Raw genomic sequence first — 22,686 nt, 5'->3', positions numbered from 1 at the left:
ATTTTGTAGAAAAGAATTTCAAGAAAAATCTAGACAAATCCTCCAAAAGGGAAAAATTTAAGGGATCTGGCTCATCTCTTGAAAATTTCCCCAAGGTACAATAAAGCTTGTTCCTAATTTCTTATTACTTAAATAGTATGGATGATTTGGTGCCACAACTATAGTAAACTTCTATGAACTTTCATTTTATAGATGTAGAAAGAACTATAATACACAACAAAAACATTGAGATATACCTATGTGATTGAGAAGACTACTAATTTTAGTGAACTTTTTGTATTCACATGGAAAAATTCTAATATTTTATATTTTCCATTATTATATAATCACAAGCTCCAATTAACACCAAAATCTATCACAAAACTCAACTAAACTCTAAAAATTTTCAGCTTGATGGAATTCCAATAATGAGAAAAAATACAATGCTCATTAGGAGAAACTCTATGGAGCTTCTCCACATCTTGTAGTCTATAAGAGGAAGTTCTGTCCTTGAAATTTAAAGATACTCTTTGTTTCTCCATTTTTTAAATCTCCAATTCTTTGCCTTCATAAAAGAAAACATGTCATAACAAAAACTTGCGTGCAACATTTTATCAATTTGGAAATATCTTTAAGTGAATTTATTTAATATGTCAAGGAGCATGTTGTTACACATAGAGTGAAGATAGCGACATGCACACATAGAGAATGACATGTATATTATTCCTTTTGCTAGTGTCGTGCTCTTTCATTTCTCTTTTTCTAATTTTTTCAAGATTTCTCATACTAAAAGTGAAAAAGACTATCAAGAAAATAGTCCACAACCAATGAGAAAATAAAAATAAAAATCTTAGAACTCAATTTAATAAAAGGAATTTGTTCAAACTATAGAATAAGTGAAATAATTTGAATTTTGCACATTTCCCAAAGACTTAACTAATAGTGAAACTGCTACTGAAAGCCTAACAAATATATCATAGAACATGTAATAACATTAAGATATATTACAACCCTATTGAAATAGTGTCTGCCCACTAATTGTTATTTTTATTCATGTCTCACTCTACTATTAGAAATATTTGACATGTTTAGTTGACTAGAAAAGACCTAATCTTTGAATTATTATAAGATTTACCATCCAGCCAGGCCTGAAATTTGATAGCCACCCCTATGTATCATATGGTTTTTGCATGATGACTACATTTTTTTCTTACCTTTCATTTTACATTGTAAGAAAAAAATCAATTGTCAATTTCTATTGTCTTAAAATAATTTAGTAGATTATTTTAAGTTTTAATATTTTATAAATTAGAAAATAGTAAATATTAATTAGTAATATATGCAAAATTCTCTATGAAAGACTTATAATTATAAACTAGTAAATTAGTAATATATACCAAAGTCTCAAATAACAGAAACAAGTTTCTAAGTTTGTGTATTTACAAATTTTGAAATTAATGTAATTATATAAAAAACATATAAAAAGTAAATTGAGAAAAACAAGTTTTTTTGATGTATAGTCCCTTCCTTATATTTAAAAAAAATACAATAAATTTACATATTCACAAAAAAAGGGCCAAGGGAAACAGGATCACCCCATGAGTTCATATGGCCACAAGCCGAAAATCAGCTATTCGTCAAAAAACTTATAGAAAACAAAAGAAAACAAATAAATCCTCATGTTACCAGTGCAGTGCCAGCCAAGGAAGGAGGATCCTTATCATCAAAGCCCCACCCCAGAGTGGGGTGAGTAGATCTCTTAGGGGGAGCACATCCATCATCATCATCAATAGCATTATCTTCATCTTTCTCTCCCTCAGTTCTGGGAGGAGAAATGACTAAATCTAGCTAGGGAAACACCCACTTTGGGTCTAAGCGAGTAGAGGGCCAATTGGTAGTAGGAGCAGTAGGAGGAGCCATTGGGGACCACCCCAAATGAGATCTATAGGGAGGCAAGGCAGAGCAGTCCCAACCACTAGAACCTCCAGAAGAGTGGCACCAACTAAAAGCACCACCGGTGGAGAGCGATGTTGTTGAGAGCAAGTGTGTGTGAGTGGTGAGAGGAACTACTATGTCCTCAATGGAAACTATGAGGAGGTTTACAGTTGTCGAAGGCCACATCTGAAAAAACACTAGCAACCATATAGGGGGCATTTCCCCAATGAGACAAAAGCTCCTGTAAGTGAGCCACCTCCAAAGCCACTTTATCCCTTTGTACTTGAATCTACAACATGACATTGTTATAAATACATGCTTTAGCATACATAACCACATTAATGTCAAGTGTGTTGTGAGCATAAATGACTGCATTGCGATCTTTCTAAATGGTAAATAAGATCTCCAATCTAAAAGCATGCCATATATGGGCATATTTGAAGGGTATCAAAGTATCATCACCCAAAAGAACCATATGCCATGAAAAGGTTTTGGGTAGAAGGGGGAAAAGAGATCATGGATCCATCACTAGTAACATTAAGCCCATCTATAGAACCAAAAAATGTGCAAAAAGTACTCAAGTTGACCACAGAAAGGGCAACAAGGATCAGGAATTCCTAGGTGCCACAGCCTTGAGCCCAAAGGCAAGCTCTGAAAAAGAATACACCAGGAGAAATGAAAAATTATGAGTTTAGTAATGGCATGCCACATAGTGGAGAACCTATGACTCTAAGGGCAATGCGAATATTGCAAATGCCAACATTGGTTGAGCACATCAACCATGGATAAGTGAAGAACCAGCCATTGGTAACCTAGCCTAGGCTTATAGCTAGTTACTAGAGTGTCTGGATACCACTTCCAATCTTTCCACCAAGGGCAAGAAGACTAAATGCCCACTTTATGTAACAAATTGGAAGGAACCATAGAAAATAGAAGATCAAAAGTCTACCAATCTAGATGAGTGGGCTAGAATTGCACTCACATATCTTCCCATGACCACAAGCTCATAGTAACTCTAGAGAAAAGATCTTTACAGATCCTTATGCCACATTTAAAAAAACATAGAGTACTAGTCCCATGCACCTTAGCCAGGGGAACACCTTGGTTAGTAAATAAAGGTGACTAACAGAGATTATGCCAGTTCAAGGAAAGCCCATCTCTAAATTCATTGCCAACCCAGCAAAGCCAGGGCTTAACTACTTCCTAGGCTTTCCAAATACTCTTGGTAGAAAAAGTACCCTAAATTTGGATAGGTTTAGGGATAACCAGAAGGGTTTGAAACCCAATCCATTTTTAGGCTTGCCAATGAACCAGAAAGCCTAAGGAAATGCAATGTCTTCACAAAATCTTCTAGGCTTCATTGTGGGAAAGAGCTTGAATCACCCATTTGGCACATAAAGTAGTACCTTTTTTCTAGGTGGATAGCAAGCCTAGGCCACTAGATTCCTTAGGAAGACAGCAGAAATCCTAGGCAAATCTATGAAATCCCTGGTGAGAAGCATCTGACACCCAGAGGAAGTCATGTAAAAGGTGCTCAAGTTTAAGGTACAAGGCTTTTGAAGGAGCCCAATAGGAAGAATAATAAACATGGGTGGCAGCCAACACTTTGGAGCAAATCTAGAATTTGTTCACTAGGGAAAGAGGTTTGTTGATCCAATACTCCAACTTCTTCTCTATTCTGCCAAGAACCACATTACAGAGCTCAACAACTGAGGTTTGGAAGCTAAAGGGGATACCTAGAAAATGAAAACCTTTCTCATGTTGAACCCATTTCCATTGATATTTCTCAAGCTAAGTAGGATGAGGAAGGTAAGATTTCCTATAACAAAGGGTTTGTGCCACTGAATGGTAGACCCTAAAGCAAGACAAAATGTGTCAAGACATTGCGATGTGGAGGCAATATTCTCTTCATCCTCAATGAGGGTGAGGAAAGATCCATTTGCAAAATCACCATTAACAAGCTGATCAGTGGAATTCGAGAGGGAAATACCTCAAACCCTTCTTTGGGAGATGGCATTTGCGAGCAAATAACCAAACCCTTCTACTGCTAATACATGTAGAGAGGGTACTAGCAGGCATCCTTGGTGAATTGATCGATAAAGCCCAAACGCTTGAGACTAACAGCCAATAATGGAGATGCAAGTAGAGGCATCTCCAAAGAGCATTTGGACTGACTGCAAAAGGATAGGGCCAAACCCAAGAGCCTGAAGCATGGCCAGAATGAAAGGCCACTCAATCCTATCATAAGGTTTGGCAAAATCAATTTTGAGAAAGATGGCCTATTTTTTGGAATGACGAGCCAATTCCATCCCTTCCCACATAACAACTATATTGTCCAAGATATAATGGGACATGATAAAACCCATTTGTTTAGGGAGAACGATCTAAGGAAGAAGATGATGGATTTTAAGTGAGAGAGCCTTGGCAATGATCTTATAGGAGACGTTTAATAATGTGATAGGCCTCCAATTGCAGATGTCTTCAGGGTCACCTACCTTAGGTATGAAATTAGTATTCCCTTTGCTAATAAGATTTCCTAGATAACAGGAATTGTATGCTTCAATATTAACCTTATGCAGGTCTAGACGAATCTCATCCTAAAATACTTTGTAAAATTCACAAGGGAACCTATCACAACTAGTGGCCTTATCATCTACCATGGTCCTCTAGAGTGAGCTTCTACTCATAGAATGCATATTATTTTGGAGCGAGTCTTTTAGGTGTGAAAGCTAAACAAGCCTGCAAGGCTTGGTCCCTAGCCACCGAGGGATCCTGTGTTATGAAAACTTTTCCATAGTAGTGAACAAAGGCTTGAAGAATATCAAGAAGCTCACAAAGGGTATGTTGACCATCTTGAATCCGTTTTATCCCCACCATAGAGTGGTGTGAACTCAATGCATTGAAGAATTCTTTGGAAGCTTGATCACCAACCTCTAGCCAGTGAAGGTAGGCTTTGAGTTGAGCTCCTCGGGTAGTATAATTGTCTACAACTTGTTTTTGATGATGAAGGTTGGCAAGCTGAACCTAGAGATCCATATCAAATAGATTCATGGTAAGAGCTTTAGTGGTTGTATGGAGATATTTGATAGTGGCCTCATAGGATCTTTTGTGGTATGTGGCCAATTGCCTCCCATAAATGTGAAGAAACCTCACAGTATGGGTGATGACATCATTCCACCACTGAATCCACCTTGAGGATAAGCGAGGCCTAGGTTCAAGGTTCCAAATTTGTAAAATATGAGTGGTGGTGGGTGGATGGTATAGCATAAAATTATTAAGGTAAAACTATGTTTTACAATTACAAGGAGGGGTAGAATGACAGGTAATGTAGAAGTGGATGGGAAAATGATCTGAAAGAGTCACGTCAGGCAGTGGAGTGATAGGTAGCAGACTTGTGTGAGAAAGAAAAAAAAAGACTGAGCAGAAATCATAGCATGGTCCAACCTTTTAATGACCTTGTTAGCTCCCTCTTAAACATTGGACCATGTGTACCAGATGCCATTGGTTTGGTGGCAATGAACATTGGGATCAAAAAGACCCAACTTGTTCCGCATGTAGAACCAGGCGAGCCTCACTCACTAGTTGACCATTGGAAAGACGAAAGGCCCACTCTATCAATAGCTAGCTCAACCATATTAAAATCCCTACAAAATAACTAGGTGGTAGGTGGCAAAGAATCAACTAACCACCTCCATAAATGTGAATGCTCAATCACATAATTAGGGTCATAGTTATTGTCAATGCCAAAAGAATGATTTTGAAAAGACAATAAAATCCAAACTACTCTTTGCATGGGGTCAGAACCATGAGAAATAACAAAAAGGAAAAGCTGACGGGAGAGAAGAGTGACTACATCACCTCGCCCAGCTTCATGCTAAGAAACAAAACTAACACCATATCACAGAACAAGCTGAGTTGAGAAGGAATCGAAAGACTTTGACTTCTTGCAAACACATAACATCAATATTGCCAAGCCTACACTTGGTATCATGAATAAAATACTTTCTAGGGAGGTCTATTAGGCCCTACACATTCCATGAGAGAAAATTCATCGTAAACCAACTTGCATATTATCCTTGTCCTAAAGCAAGGAAAAACTATTATTAAAGAAAGCAGAGGATTTAAATGAAGAATCACCCAAAGTGATGGTTCTTTGCTTATCCCTAGTAATAGTGACTACACTCTAGCCTTTAGGCCTATGAGAGTGACAAAGAGACAGGTAGCTCATATCTCCAGCTTAGCTATCCGCTGTGATGTAGGGTTTGAAATGGGTGGCGACACTACCATAGGAGCCTCTAGTGCTGAGGGTGCAAGAGGAGCTACTCTGGAGCTGCGATGGCTAGGCTCTTTAGAAATAGGGATTGGCTTAGTAGCACCTTTTCCTTTCTTGACAACCATTGTCCACTCATCTTTTTTAATAGCTGGAGCCGACGTGGGTTCCTACACCAAAGAGTGATTATGGTCAATAAGAGGAGAATCCTTGATCTTGTGACTAGTAGATTGATAGCGAAAATAAGTATTCATGAGATTCAAGTAAAGAACCTTTTAAGAAAAGGTGGTAGCACCAATATAAATTTCTACAGTCTCTTTAAGGTCCCTAGAAAGGTCGACCTCAACATAGACCATCTGTTGAGGATGGGCATTAAAAAATTTGTTTGGTTCCATGCAAATGAATTTTCCCACAATTTGGGAAATTTCAATGAGAAACGACTAGCAAGGGATGGGCAACCTAGGGAACTCTACCCAAACTGGAACCCTAAGTTTGCGGTCATCTGAGATGCAAAAGTCTTGAGACCATCTCTAGAAAACAAGTAGAAATGAGAAAACTATCCACTACCCATGGCTAAAAATACTCTGAACTTAGAAGGGGTTACCAAAATGAAACAGGGAAAAACCCTTAGTGAATTTTTGAATCCCTTTAAGGAAAATCCCCTGGGGGGACCAAGCCTTGGATACCCATTCATGCAACATGCTTTTAGATGGAGTGCGACCCACAAAATACCTAATAAGTGTTTGGGTTTCTAGCCATTAGCAAGCAGATTCAAATGTAGAAATATTTAGAACCAAGTTAGTAGAGGAATTACCTCATGAAATACCTTGGGCACAAATTTGTGGGGGCATTTTCTCAATGGGGCCACTTTTGCATGTAGCAGGGACTCTAGCACCAGTAGTAAGTGCTAGGCTAGAGAGGGCTAAGGCCATTATATTCTAAAATAAATTCATGCACTAAATGTAGAATGATAGACATTAATGCAAAAAGGGCTCAGATGTAAACTGTACCAAAACAAGCTTTTAAAATGCACTAAATTAATATAAATATGCAATCAACAAAATAGAAACATATATAAACAAAAAAAAGGAAAAATATATAAATATAAAATAATTCATATTTATCATACATATATTATCCATGTTATGAAATCACATTTATATATATTAAATAAAATAGTAAGTTGTCTATAACAAATGCTGCGATCAAATTCCAGATATGAATTTCCTTACTTGGAGGCACTAGCAAGCCTAATGAAATCATGTGAGCCATAGGGAATAGTAGATCCATTTGTTTCTCGTCCAAGCGATTATCACTGATTAGCTCATGTGTGAGCCATAGGGTTGGAGCAGCAACATCGATACTCCTCAACCACCCCTTGTACAGAGAACCAGATGTGGAATAATCATTTGATTGCATCACATGAGCCTATACTAAGAAATCGGGTTAATGGAAGAGTAATCATTTGGTTGCATCACACGACCCTATACTTCGAAATGGGGTTGATGGAAGAGTAGATGAAGAATGTGTCGCCAACATCAATATATTTCTTAATTGGCATCCATACGATACTATATTGCAGCCTTAACCCATTAGCTCGGTCATGCAATACTAGCCCGACTTCTTATTTTGATTCCTATTCTACCATGAATCCCTGAGAAGTGTTCTAAATTTTCTATGACCATAGTTTTAATTTAGACAATTGGGCTCATGATGATTTTTTTTTTTTCCCAGGATGAGGACGAAGGGATATTTATTCCCCTACTTAGCCTAACTTCCTCAGAAAACATTGCTGGAATCCCAACATGGACACTATCATTCCTAAATGTCTGCAAATTAAAGCATAGAAAAATATTGTTAAATGTTCAAACATACAACTTTTCCATCATTTAAGAGGTCGAGGTTAGTTAGTCTGATTAACTTTTTAGAGATAGGCAAAACATTCACTCACAAAAGGGGCAATTACAGGTATGGAACTCTATAATATTGATGTTAATTAGTAAATGCAGGGAGGAAAATAATAATTGTAGTTGATGATATAAAATTATAGGACAAGTAAAGAAGTTTGTAAAAAATTTTAATACTTGGTCATGAATTCCTAAGAGGAATCTATTGCAAAGCTATAGAATATGAAAATTTTGGTGTAGAAGACGTGTCGAGGAACTGCAAACAAGACTCGTGTAGAAGCTTGCAAGGCCTTCTTGCCAGACTATTCGAGTGGCTCTTCGAATTAGCCATAGGTAGAAAAGCTAATAAAAAAAGAGTAGGAAAATCTTACAATTATTTTAGAACTTTAAAAAATGTTGGATATTTTTATTTTTAGGAAAAAATATAAAGTTCACCCACACGATAAAATTTTTGTCAAAGGTTTCTAATAGAGAAAAATGCATAATTTTAAGTAGATATGTAAATTTTGATACTAATTTTTGTTTTGAACAAAAATTGATGATTGGGAGGATACTAAAAAGAATACCTTTTATTGTTGTTCGGTCTCACAATTCTTCACCTTCTACAAATTAATGTCTACAATTTAATTTCTCCATAAATAAGAAACAAAACTCCATAATGATGAAAAATTAATTATAGAAACAAATACATAGAGAGAGAAATCAAAATATGAAACTATTTTATTAACTTTTGGTTTATCACAATCCTTTCAAAAAACTTTTAGGTTTTGCACCCAAACAAGTGGTTTTGGCTTATCACAAACCCTTAAAAGACTTTTAGTTTTTTTCACCTAAACAAATGGTTTTGGATTACAACAAATTGTTCTTCACCTAAACAAGTGGTTTTGGCTTACCACAAACTGGTCTTCACCTAAACAATGTTCCAATGATGTGGAAACAAGCTCTAAACTTTTCTAATGTACGCTAATATTGAGTCAATATGAAAAATAATCCATCTACCAAGTCACATGGGTACCTAGCCACTGTACTCGCTAGTTCTCTAGAAATATTTTTCAGATACATGGTTCATTAATATGTAAAAACTTTTGAGGTGTCAAGCACAAGCAATAATGCACCTCCTAGAATAGATTAGGTACAATACTCACTTGAGGGATATTTGATTCAATAATCTTCCATTACATGACCAAAACTTGACAACATAGCCTTCACATTTAAATAGACATATCCACTTATTGCCAATCCATATAGTTACATACAACATCAATTTTCATTGTGTGATAGAAAAAAAAAAACCTAAACATACCATCTTCCAACTATTTTCTATACCTAGACACTCAACTCCAATAAGAACCACAATCTAATAGCCAACGTAAAGCCCAAACTACTCAATAATTTTTTCAAGAACTACACAAACAACAGTGTCTTGTTTACTATGATATTCAACACTTTTTTTATTTTTCTTCAACTTGGCATTAAAAGACATTTGCTCATACAATTTTGATAAACACTTTATTGGATTCTTCTAGCTTTCTCATAAATATTCACAAATTTATTTGATGTTGCTCAATCAGAAATAGCATGTAGCAAAAAACTAAAACTTCACTCAAACAATTTCTACCATAAGCTATGAATCAAAAGATGCTTTGATACCATGATGAAAAATTAAATATAGAAACAAATAAATAGAGAGAGAAATTAAAAGAAATTAGAATATGAAACTACTTTATTAACTCATAAATCTTTGTGATTGAGATACATCTGTTGTAGTTTTACCTCTAATTTATAGAGGCTTCCAGCAACTAAAATAGTAGAGGAAGGTTCTAGGCTTTTGACAAGTGGATGGTTGCATGAGGCATATGACTTAGTTTGCAGGAAGATGTGGATTTCTAATATTCAAATTTCTAGGAGTGTACAGCTGGTACTACATTTTAGTTAAAACTGACTAGGAATGTGGAGTGTTCAATCAATCTATTCCAACACATAATTTGGTGGAAAATATTGGCAACCCATTAATAAACCAAATGAGGAATGGTATAGGGAAAATGAGAAAAGTTTGTATACAATGATATTAAACAAGTCAAGAACAATGAAACATAGTAGAAGACTATTCACTTCATATGCTAGTTTCTTTCTTGAATTCTCACCTATGACCTTAACTCAATAACAATGAAATATAGTAGAAGACTACTCACTTCATATGCTAGTTTCTTTCTTCAATTCGCACCTAGTTATCAACTAATGCAGTATAAAAATATTTCCTATGTTGTTGTCTTCTCTCTAGAAAATGACACTCACCCAAGACTATAAACATTTGTTGATATTTTCATAATTTTTCAGTGAAAAATAGAAAGACTACCAAGAAAATTGTCTGTAGCCAATAGAATTAAAGAAATTGAAAACTTTAAAATCAGTTTAATATGAAAATTTAGTTAATCGAATTAAAGAAATTGAAAACTATTAAATCGCTTTAATATGAAAATTTTCTTAGACCATATGTTTGGTGAATATTTGCAAAGAAAAAATTAATGTTAAATAGCAATTAAAATTAAAGAAATTGAAAACTTTAAAATCAGTTTAATATGAAATTTTAATTAATAGAATTAAAGAAGTTGAAAACTTTAAAATCACTTTAATATGATCATATGTTTTGTGAATATTTGCGAAGAACAAATTAACGTTAAATAGCAATTGAAAACTATAGTCTTCTAAGCTATAATCATTCTATAGTTGGGGTCATATGACATGGCTAATAGAAATCACAAACTAAAAGTGACAAATAACTCATAGCGACATGAAAATTTTTGAAATCTTAAACAAATCCTATGTTAATGTACTTCACCATGATTGTGCTCTAAGAAGAGAAATTACCAAATAATCCTGAGTTAGGAGAAGAAATAGAATTCTAGGATTTGAATGTAAGGAGATTGCCATGATTCTAGTAGAAATTTGATTTATAGATGGAGTGAACCACTACTTAGAGAAGCTATTACTAATGGTAATATCTTAATGAACCCAACAAAAACTAGCCATAGTTTAAGGATAACTAGTATACCTAGGCATAATGCTAAAATTTGAGTTTTCCTTTATGCATTGTATCTCAAGCACAAAAATCATCAATTAAGGTCCATATTCTTTTCTTTTTGCATATAACTTATGAGGGATTTTAGTGAAGGCAGCCTCTATATCAAATAATTTGGGGATTGTCACAAATGCATTCACCACAACTAAATCACCCTATAAATAAGTTTTAAAAAACATAAAAGATACAAGGTAGCATTTATTAATTCTAGCTTAAAAATATATATTTCCTCTCTTTAAATTTAGATATTTTGATAATATGGCATGCCCTATAGATATAATTCATAGAAAGAACATTTAAAAACTTGTGTTAGAAGTGCCACATAAGAATCCTCAGTATACTATTGAGCACAATTCCTTTTTGTTCACCATGACTCTGTAAAAAGCTTATCGAGTCATTCCTTTGCAATGTTCCCTCATCCACATTTCCATGAAGCCGTTGGGACAAAACTACTAATGAGCCATTGGTAAAAAACCATTGATCCATTGAAACAGAAAGCTTATTGAATCTTTTCTTTGCCCTTGTCCACAAACTACCATGGATTTAGAACAAACCAAATCTAACCAACCATTGGAAATACAAGTCACTTGACTATTGGAACAAAACAAGAACTAAAGCATTTATTGGCCTACTACCATGACATTAGAGCAATATTTATAAATTGAAGAAAATTCCTACTACAAAAGGTGTTACTTTCTGCAAAGTTACAGTTTGTAGAAACAAAGTAGAAAGTTGGAAGAGAAAATATAGTGATGAAGAAAATGACCACATAAAATAATTGAAGTCAAGCATCAATCCTAGACATTTGGCATTTTTAGACATCTGTTTATGAAAAATAATGCCACTTATTCATAGTATGCACATAACAAGTAGAGAAAAACAAGTTGCGGAAAGGATGTCTTCAATTGTTTGATTTTTGCTTCTTATAAATTAAAAAGACTTCTAGGAAAAATCAACATGGTCAATCAAAAAATCAAAATAAAAAGAAATAATTTTCTTTAATGACATAATTTTGGTTGACCATAACATAGAAGAGAAATATAAAAGCACACACAATTATCAAGATACAAATTGATATAATGAACATATTGAAAACTATAATCCTTGCCCTTGTAGGTACTAACAATGTTTTAATAACAAAATTTATAACTATAACTTGTGCTTTGGAACTTGCACTCTGCAACTTGTCACCTTCTCTACCGCATGCAACTTTGATCTATTTCCCCAATCAGCCTTCCATGTCCTCATAATATTGGGAGGGATAGATCCCCCCACACCCACCCCTTTGGATCCTACCCTTGCCTATCCAGACTTGGAACTAGTGGCAAAATCCCTTAATAGCTACCTTCCTCTTTAGGAGGATGGTGCTATCCTTGTGGAACTAGGCTCCATCCCTGAGGATTGCACCTTCTTGGGCACCAAACCCCAGTGTGTCCCCTCTATTGCTACCACTTCATTGCCAATTCCCAAACCAAATTGGTTGGGGGTTATTGTAGGATCCAAGATCACTGTGGTTTCTAATGCTAAACTAATGCAGGAGCATCCTAGGTTCCCTTGTTATCCTACTCATTTTTGTTCATTATTAGTTGGTGCCAAGTTACTATAGCACTCTTCATGTGCTGAGTTATTGTAGCATTCCTTCATGTGGCAAATTCTTGTTTCTAGTTGATGCCAAGTGATGCCAAGTTGCCAGTTTCCAGTTGATGCCGGGTGCCAATTTCCAGTGGATGTCGAGTGATGCCGAGTGCCAATTTCCAGTGGATGCCAAGTGATGTCGAGTGCCAGTTTCCTAGTGGGTGCCAAGTTATCCAGTGGGTGCAGAGTTGTCTATTTTTGGTTCTTAGTGGGAGTCGACTTGCATATTTAATTTCGTTAATGAATTTAATCATAAGATCTTGTGTCAACCTTCCTCTTATGTAATGTTCTAGAATGCTCCGTAAGCCATTTTGGCAAGTATAAATAGAGAGTTTAGGCTTAGAGTTAAGTAAGTTTTGAAAGAGAAGTTTTTGAAGAGAAGAAGTTTTTGGGAGAAGCTTTTGGGAAGAAGATTAGAGAGTAGAACTGAAAGTGCCAATTTACAATTGGATCTCTAAATGTGAATGTATTTGTAATTGGTCATAACCTAAAAGGCCTTATAGCCAGGCATGTTGGATGTAAACTTATTGATTTGAATAATAGAATTATTCTCTCTCTGGATCTAAATCTCATTCCGCTTATTCTTTTCTACTATGTGTCGATTTGCTGGTTGGATATCACCTCATTTTGGGGTACATCCGGATTTGTATTGCATCATAAACCCATAGATTTCCTCAAGACCCACTAGACACCAGATTTTCACTCTGAATTTAGTCGTAGATTTGATCTCCTTAGCTTTACCTTTAGCCTCATTTGAAAGCTTGTTTATTTTTAGCCTATGATGGACATGGTTTAAAAATGGTGCTCCAGTAGATGAAAGTTGATGAGATTTGTTTCCATCTCGGTAATGATAGGTGCCCTCTTCTTATTTAGGTTTATAACTGAGTTGGACCAAGATTTGATCATGGTTGGCTCCTGTAGTTTTGGAAAATGATGGAGACACAAACCAAGTATAGAATGGATACAACAAGAAAGGGAAAACTTTATTAACTATGAAAATATGCCAATATACTTAGTGCAGAGAAAAAAGACTCCAAAACATGTCCTATGGGCTTACAATAGTATAAACCTCGAGATAATTTCTTCTCCAAGTACCTTCTCTCAAACTCCACTCTGAACTGCCTTCTACAATGACAGAAATGCTCTTAAATAGATCCCAAAGGGTTAAGGATTAGGAATACATTCTAGAAAGTTCTAGTTGGCATCCACCACCAAAATAGAAGGCTCCAGAAGTTGCATTAGAAGTTGGCACAAAATTAGAAGAATCTAGAAATGGTAGCCAAACTTTCGAGAGGCATAACTTTTGAACTGTAGCTCCGATTGATAAACTATTTACATTTTTGGAAAGCTCTTGAAGTGCTCTATAGCCCTATGGATGAGGTTTACTTGTCCCCCATTTTTCAAGCCCATAAAAGGTCATTTTGTGCCTCAAACCTCACTTTGAAGCATTCTTAGGAGGTCTCTAGAAATCAAAAAATTGTAATAACTTTCTAACCATGGGGCCTTGTGACCTGATTCTTTTTTTGGAATGTTCTAAATTACAATTACCATCATCCCTCCAAATTTCACCTTCTAACTCACCATAATAATGGCTCAATTACATAGTCCTATTTTTTCGGCATCTACATGTATCCCAAGGTGCTTAAAAACTCTAACCCAAAACACTAATAGTGGAACTATGAGAGTTGGAACCTTTATTTGACCCAAATGGGTATCTAAAAATGAAAACACATGAAATAGAGACTATGTCTAGGTATTTATTTTGGGTGACACAAGATTGCCCTTATACCTCTGGATGCTCTTGCATCAGACACCTAGGGTAGATTGAAAAGTGACCCTATCACTTTATGGATGGTAGAGGAAATCCCAAATGGGAAACCTTAGCTATTGATATCCAAGTTCAATCCTCTATTGGCCATACTTTCCACTTAACTAGGTACTCTTCATACTTCCTATTGCTGGTACTCTTGTCCACACAACTATCCAGAATCTCTTCTATCTCCTCCTTCTTAGAAGTAGGAATTGGACATGGCTCTAGCATCTACACCATCATCATGATACTTTGTTAAGGTTGCAATGTTGAAGATAGGAGAAATGTGAATTCCATCTGGCAACTCCATCTCATATGCATTTCCTGAGTCATGTTTCTTTAGAATTTTGCAGGGGCCAAATTTCTTCATCTTTAGCTTGTTGTAAGTACCTACTGGAAATCTTTCCTTTCTTAAGTGTACCATGACTAGATTCCCTACTTGGAACTCCTTATGTCTTCTCCTCTGATTAGCCCTAGCTTTATACTATTGATTCATCTTGATAATGTGTGTCCGAAACTCCTCATGTAGGTGCTTGATATGTTCAACAAATTCTTCTACTTCAACACTTGTCCTCTCCCCTTGCTCCATCTTCCTCAATTCTGGTGTAGTCCTTGGGCTACTTCCATATACAATTTGGAATGATGATCTACCAGTACTCCTATTTATAGAGTTATTGTAAGAAAATTCTGCTTGTGATAGAATCAAATCCCATCCCTTCGGCTTATCCCCAATTAAACATCTCAGCAATTTGCCTAGACTTCTATTTACCACTTCTGTCTATCCGTCAGTCTATGGGTGATGTGTAGAGCTGAACTTAAAGTCTATTCTCAACTTCTTCCACAATGTTCTCCAGAAATACCCCACAAATTTAGTATCTCTGTCAGAAACTATACTCCTTGGGAGACCATGTAGTCTAACCACCTCTCTGAAAAACAAGTCTGCAATATGGACGACATCATGAGTTTTGTGGCATGGAATGAAATGTACCATTTTGGAGAACCTATCAACCACCAAAAATACTAAGTCATTACCCATTTGTGTCCTGAACAATCCAGGAACAAAATGCATACTTATGTCCTCCAGTGGCTTTGATGGAATAGGCAATGGCTGATATAGTCCAGTATTGTGACTAAATCCCCTGGCTGCTTGACAAACCTAACAATTCTGTACAAAATTCTTCACATCCTATGAAATTTGAGGCCAAAAATATTGTTCTCTAAGAATGGCAATGGTCTTTTCTCGACCAAAATGTCCTGCCATGCCTCCATTGTGTTTCTCCTTGATCAAATTTTCCCTCATGGAACTCCTCGAATGCACAATTGACTGCCCTTGAAAAACATACCATCCTAAATCAAATAGTCTAGCCACTTGGTTCTGTCTACAACAATAGGTTCTTTACAAGCTTTCCATGCGTTAGCAAAATCAGGATCCTCAGGGTACCGATTCTTGAGTTCATCAAACCCAACTACTTCAACATGCATTACTGTATGCAACAATTGCCTCCCACTCAATGCATCTGCAACTCTATTAGACTTTCCACTTCTATGCTTCAACATAAATGTATAGCTCTGCAAGAACTCTACCTACTTTATATGCCTCTGGTTCAATTTACCTTGGCTATTTAGCTACTGTAATGCCTGGTGATCACTATATAAACCAAATTCCTTTGGCAATAAATAATTCCTCCATTTCTTTAAGGCCTAAACTATTGCATAGAACTCTTGATCATAAACAAAATACTTCTTCTTCACATTATTTAATTTTTCACTAAAATATGCAACAGGCTTACCTTCTTGGCCTAATACAGCCCCAATAGCACTACCACTAGCATCACAATTCACCTGGAACACCTTACTAAAATTAGGAAGTGCCAACACAGGTTGTTTTATCACCTTCTTCTTCAGCAATTAAAAACTTCACGCAAGTATTGTAGTCCATTTGAACTCTTTTCTATCTCCTCTTATTTTGTCAATCAGGGGTACACATATGCCACTAAAATTATTAATGAACTTCCTGTAAAAACTAACCAAACCATGAAATGATCTTACCTCAGTAGAAAACCTTAGAGTAGGCCATTCCAAGATGGCTTTTACCTTCTCTAGATCCATTTTGAGACCTTCAGGTGATACAACAAACCCCAAGTAGACTAACTCTTTTTTAGCAAAGCTACACTTCTTTAGATTAATTAATAGTTTCTCTTCCCTCAACCTTTCAAGGACACTACGAATATGTAATAAATGTTCTTTCAAGGTCTTTCTAAAAATTAAAATATCATCCAAATAGACGATAACAAATTTTCTCAAGAACTTCTTAAGTACCTCATTCATAAGCTACATGAAGGTGCTTGGGGCATTCATCAATCCAAAGGGCATGACTAGCAACTCATAAAGACCCTTCTTAGTCTTGAAGGCAGTTTTCCACTCATCTCCTTCTCATATCCATATTTTGTGATAGCCACTCTTGAGGTCTATCTTTGTGAAGTACTGAGCTCCACTCAAGCAGTCCATAAGATCATCCATTCTTGGCAAAGGAAATCGATATGTGATGGTTATCCTATTTATAGCTCGAGAGTCTGTACACATTCTCCATTCCCCATTCTTCTTTGGTGCCAGTACTGCAAGTACTACACATGGACTTAGGCTCTCTCAAATCAAACCCTTCCTCAATAGCTTCTAAACCTATCTATTTAGCTCCTTAGTTTTAGTAGGATTCATCCTATGAGCAGCCTTGTTAGGAAAACTAGCTCCAGGGATTAAATCTATCTGATGACTGATTTGCCTTACTAGTGGCAATCCTTTTGGAACATTATTAGAGATGATATCTCCAAACTCACTCAATAAATCTGAAACTTCAAGTGGTATTTCACTACTACCTTCCTTATCTTTTCTAGGAATCAAAGTATAACACATACACTGATGTTTCATGCCATCTAAAAACTTTCTTCCATCAACAAGATAGATCCTAGCACTATTGCATAAGTTTTCACCTTCCTTTATCATGGGCTTTAGTTTGTAGCAAACTCTATCCTTTGTTAGAGAGTATGTGTTTGCATGACCATCATGTATCAAATGCCTATCAAATTGCCATGGTCTTCCCAACAATAGATGGCATACATCCATTGGAATAATATCATAGAGAACTTCATCATGGTAACTCCCAATTTTGAACTTCACTAAACATTGTTCACTTAGCATGACCTTATGATTATCCTCCACCCAAGTGATCCGATAAGGCTGGGGGTGTTTCTCCCTCTTGAACTTCTGCTTTGAAACCATTTCCCCTAACACCAAGTTTTTAGTGCTACCACCATCAATGATCACATCACAAAATTTATCCTCACACTTGCACCTGGTACAAAATAGACGCCTCCTTTGTCCTAGTTCAATCTCACCACTTATTAGGACCGTTTCATTTACTAAAGTCTCTCCTCCTTTTGCATCCTTTGAATTTGATGAATGTGCATCCTCATCCACATGAGCAACCCTAGCTTGACCCTCAGCTCTCCTATCTTTCTTTCCTTGTTGTTGAGGACATTCAAAGGCACGATGAACTTTTTCATTGCAATGGAAATAGGTACCATGGAAGCCTCCTCTTCCTAAACCTTGTCCATGTCCTCTACCTCTTCCTCTCTGATCTCAAAATTTTTGATCACGAGAGTGGTTGAAATCCTCGTTCCTCTGGTTCCTGCTAGTACCCACATTTTCATTTTTCTTTTGGGTCTCATTTCAACCTCTAAATCACCTACCACTGCCCCTTCCTCCTTGACAGTGCCCTTTTTGTCTCCTGTCAAACCTTTTATTTAGTTTCTCTTCAACTCACAGGGCAAACTGATATGCCTCTTCAACACTAGTCATTCTTACTAGACTTAATTCCTCCTGGATGCGAGCTCGCAACCCACTGATATAATGAGCAACCTTCTCCTTATTTTCTTTTACATGCCCTACTCTAATCAAAAGTTGGTAAAACTCCTCCGTATATTCCAAGACTGATTTTCCTACTTGCTTTAACCCATGCATCTTCTTAAACAAATCAAGCTTGTAGTCAACAAGAATGAACTGCTTCTTTAGTTTGTCCATCATGCGATCCCAGCTTATGATCTTCTTCTTTCCTATTCTATTTATTTCCAATTGAACCTCTTGCCACTAGATTTTGGCATGGCCTTTTAGTTTGGCCTTTGCAAACTTAACCCTATCTGGGTCCCTGATATCCTCATACTCAAAGTGCTCCTCCAATTCATTGATTTAGTCAGTCAACTCATCCAGTTTCAGATTTCTTGAAAATACATCCACATCAATTGTAGGTCTTTTTCCAAACTTACTAATGGCCCTAAAAAGTCTCTCCTTTGCCTAGTTCAGAACTTCCCCTTCCTGTCCAATTTTTTCTTCTTCATTATCGTCCTTACTTTCGCCACCTGCGGCAACATTTGTTCATCTATGGAGCTCCTCTTACAATGCTTGAACTTGTCTTTGGAGGGCTCTAACCTCCTCAAGATTCATAGATTTGGCCCTTCCACCTCACTCTCTTCATGGAGGAATCTTCTTAACTCAAACCCACAACCACACAGTCCTGGTGCAAATTGCTTCACAGTCGGCACTTTGTCTACACACTCAGGAAAACTTGGCTCTGATACCACTTAATGGAGACACAACCCAAGTACAGAATGGACACAACAAGAAAGGGAAAAATTTATTAACTATGAGAATATGCCAATACACTTAGTGTGGAGAAAATAGACTCTAAAACATGCACTATGGGCTTACAATAGTATAAATATGGAGATAATTTCTTCTCCCAGTACCTTCATTCAAACTCCAATCTGAACTACCTTTTACAATACTAGAAATGTTCTTAAATAGACCCCAAAGGGTTAAGGATTAGGAATAAATTCTAGAAAGTGCTAGTTGGCATCCATCGCCAAAATAGAAGGCTCCTGAAGTCGCATTAGAAGTCGGTGCAAAATTAGAGGAATCTAGAAATGGTAGCTGAACTTTGGGGAGGCATAACTTTCGAACCGTAGCTCTGATTAATGAACCATTTACATTTTTGGAAAGCTCTCGAAGTGCTTTATATTGCTATGTATGAGCTTTCCTTTTCCCCCATTTTTTTGGCCCGTACAAGGTCATTTTGTGCCTCAAACCTGACTTTGAAGCATTCTTAAGAGGTCTCCAAAAATAAAAAAATTGTAATAACTTTCTAACTATGGGGCCTTTTGACCAAATTCTTTTCCTAGAATGTTCTAAATTATAATTAGCATCATCTCTCCAAATTGTACCTTCTAACTCACCATAATTATGGCTCAATTACATAGTCTTTTTCTTGGCATTTACACGTATCCTAGGGTGTTTAAAACTCTAACCCAGAACACTAATAGTGGAATTGTGAGAGATGGAACCTTTGTTTGAGCCAAATGAGTATCCTAAAATGAAAACACATGAAATAGAAACTATGTCTAGGTATATTTTTTTAGGTGACACAAGATTTCCCTTATACCTCTAAATGCTTCTGCATCAGAAAACACCACCTAATGCTTTCCAAATGAAAAAATTGATTTAATCCTAATTGCAATCTATTAGGGTCTGCCCCAGTCTAGATACACCTTTGTGGGTTGCCCTTGGAATATTAGGATGAGTGGGTTTTGAAATGGATCAAAAACTCCTTTGGGTAGTTCATTAAATTTGACTTGATGACTTCCTTAAAGGTTAAGCTTGGATATGCTAGAATTTATGTTAATGTGGGGATGAATAAATTCCTCCCCACCATAGTGGTCCAAAAATCTAAATGGGGTACCTGGTCGTAATCACTTGTTAATGAGAATGTTGCCCCCTTCTGCTAAAAGTGTAACAACTTTGGTCATCTCTTTTCTAACTCCCAATAAGTGAGAAACTCAAGAACAACGTCTCAACCCTAGGTATCAAGGTGGTAGAAAGTTCAAAAATAGCAGAGATAGCTATTACCCCTGAAACCTTGAAAGCTCAAAACCATTTGGTTTGGGGGATCCCTAGATAAATGTAACCCTAGATGTTGATGGGAAATTTAAAACCCCTTTGGAGCCCAAGATGAGAGGCAAGGAGAGGAGAACATAGGAAACTTGACCAAGATTTTTGAGATGGTTATCGATGAAGAGGGAGAGATTTTAGATATTTAGATAGTGTAAATACCACAGCTGGGTGAGGTTATATTGGGCAAAGAAATTACTATGTTGGGAGAAGGGAACACATGTATCCCTTTCCCTGATGTGGGAGCGAGTTCACTTTTCAAAAATGGAACTCTTGTGGTCTCCCTGCCAAGTATTATTGAAGTTCTTTCACCCACTTTAAAGGACCCAAATGTGGGATGGACAGTCCAAAAGAGAAAGAATAAAGTAGGGAATAAAGAAAATACTGGATCAACCGAGAGGGTTGGCTAACCTCTGACCAAGATTGTCTGCCAAAAGGAAACATAAAAGGAGATTGCTTAGGGGGCTATGAAAGATGAAGGTCATATGGAATGTGAGGGGGCTAAATAGTTATATGAAACAATATAAAATCAAACAAAAGATCATTGAACTCATGGCTCATATGATTCTTTTGTAGGAAGTCAAAATGACAAAGTAGGTCTTCTCAAGAGTGGCTAGCTATATCTAGCGTAATGCTAGCTACACTTATTGTGAGGCTAATGGTTCTTCTAGAGGGATTGCGATGATGTAGAATCTTGATAAGGTGTTGGGAGAGGATATTTCTACCAAAAGCCATTTTGTCATCACTAAATTCACCAACCAGTCTAGAAGTTGGTTTGTTTTCAATTTTTATGCCCTAATACTTATAATGATAGGCTCATTGTTTGGAATGAGGCAACCACTATGTTAGAATGCATAAGACTAGAAATATCTTATGTATTGGGGATTTTAACACCCCTTTGTACCCCTCAGAGAAGATAGGGAAGCTAGAGGAATTTTCAAACAATATGCAGGATCTAGAGGATTTCCTAAGAAGAAAAGACCTAATAGATATTGATATCTAGAGTTGGACCTTCACCTACTCTAACAATAGACTTGGGAAAAACCTGATCCAAGTTAGGCTTGACACGAATCTTATCTCAGTTGGATTGAACATTCTTCAATATACTTACCTAAAAGCTTATCCTAGGACACTCTCAAACCATTCCATGCTTCTTTTCTCATGGTCATGAAGTTTAACCAGATAGAGGCCTTTCAAATATGAGATTATGTGGCATTTACATAAGAATTTCAGATATTGTATTGGTCATTGGTGGAAGGACCTGGTGGAAGGAATGACCATTTTGCGAATTGCTAGAAAATTGGAGTAAATCCAAAAGGAGGTTAAGGAATGGTGAAAATCATCATTCAAGAGTTTAGCCAATGGAAAGAAGCAAAAAAAAAAGAAGTTGGTTGAGCTCTAAAACCAAATCATGCTAAGTGGAGCCCCAGTTGCACAACAGTAGGAGGAGAGGGAATGTCAACAAAAATGGAACTCCCTCATGAACAAGGAGGAAGTCTTCTGGAAACAGAGATCTAGGGTCCAATGATTGGAGGAGGGAGACAAAAATATGGTGTTCTTCCATAGATTGGCCTCAAGGAGAAAAAAGTGAAACACCATAACCATTTTAGAGGATGACAATAATGAGGAGGTGGAACTATTAGATTTAGCAATGATGAACCATGTTATGTGAAAGGTAAAGGTTTTATTGCATTGACTAATGATCCCAAATGTGATAATTATTATTGGGTTGAAGAACTAAAGAATAGTCTATGTAATGTGGCTAAGTTGAATAATATTAGATTTAAGGTAGAATTCATGTGTGGAAAGGCCAATCTACTAGATGGAAAAGGTAATTTATTTGGGAGTGACAAGCAAACTAAAGGTAACTTATTCTACCTGGATCTTAATGGAAGTTCATATTTCATTTCTCAAGTAGAAGAAAAGAGCTAGTTATCACATAAGAGCTTATGTCATGTGAATTTTGATAACCTAATAAACATAAGCAAGAACAAAATGGTTAGAGGCATTCCAAGACTAGGAAACCTGACATGGGCAGGTGCAAGAATTGTTAAATTGGCAAGATGGGAAAGAC

This window comes from Cupressus sempervirens, chromosome 5 (assembly GCF_028749045.1).
Source record: "Cupressus sempervirens isolate cs-2001-9-10 chromosome 5, ASM2874904v1, whole genome shotgun sequence".
Taxonomy (NCBI): domain Eukaryota; kingdom Viridiplantae; phylum Streptophyta; class Pinopsida; order Cupressales; family Cupressaceae; genus Cupressus; species Cupressus sempervirens.
This window is presented reverse-complemented; position numbering follows the sequence as displayed.